The sequence below is a fragment of the Photinus pyralis genome, unplaced genomic scaffold (genome assembly GCF_008802855.1).
Source record: "Photinus pyralis isolate 1611_PpyrPB1 unplaced genomic scaffold, Ppyr1.3 Ppyr1.4_LG8, whole genome shotgun sequence".
Lineage (NCBI taxonomy): Eukaryota > Metazoa > Arthropoda > Insecta > Coleoptera > Lampyridae > Photinus > Photinus pyralis.
Window position 1 is genome coordinate 10,500,023 of NW_022170819.1, and position 1,156 is coordinate 10,501,178.

The window sequence follows — 1,156 nt, forward strand, 5'->3', positions numbered from 1 at the left end:
AACAGAAATACAACTTCAAGAACAAAGAAACACCATAAATACAAGTAACGCAACATGCACTACAAAGACAGGTTCATCCAATAAAGTTACACGCCCTAGCACATTTAAAAAACACAAAACTCTTTCTTCACAGAAACACACCACGTTATCACAACCCACTCGTATTCAACCCAAACGCAAAAACCTATACAGCACTACTAGCTCACAAAATACTGTAATATCTCCATCAATAACCCAAGCAACCTCACAAATACAACCTCAAGAACAAAGAAACACCATAAACACAAGTAACGCAACATGTACTACAAAGACAGGTCCATCCAATAAAGTTACACGCCCTAGGACAGTTAAAAAACATAATACTCCTTCTTCTCAGAAACAACCCACTCGTATACAACCGAAACGCAAAAACCTTAACAGCACCACAGGCTCACAAAATACTGCAATATCTCCACCAAAAACCCAAGCAACCTCACAAATACGACCTCGGGAACAAAGAAACACCATAAATACAATTAAAAAACACAAAACTCCTTCTTCACAGAAGCACACCACGTTATCACAACCCACTCGTATTCAACCCAAACGCAAAGCCAAAGAAACACTTACACAATAAACTCCATTTAATAAAATTACAGGAATTATTATAATGAATTTTTTTGTTTTGTTTTGTTTTCCTCTTTCCTGATAGCGTTGGCTATTGTGCCCATCAATAGGTATGTTGGTAAGTACGAATTACATTATCCCTAGATGTCCAATGTACGTGTGTGAGGACCCTACATAACTTCACCAGACACAGACACAGACACTAATCGTTACTTGATTTTAATCCGTGCGATTAGTTAACCAGGCTAGACCTGAGTTCTCACAAGAAACACCGACCATAATAATAATAGTTTATTGTATACAAGATGTTACATCTCATTACAAGAGCCTTCAGAATCGAACAGTTGTAGTAAAAAAAAAGAAACGGAATTTTAAATCTATAAACAGAAAATTTAAATTATGGATGTAGGTATTGTATCTATAATATTGTTTAGAAAAAAGAACAACTCTAAATATTAACAAAACTCACCACTTGACCTACGAAAATATTTCTCTTTGATTGCTAGTGAACATGTAATTGAAGTTATTTGAGTTTTTAGACAGATTTGAG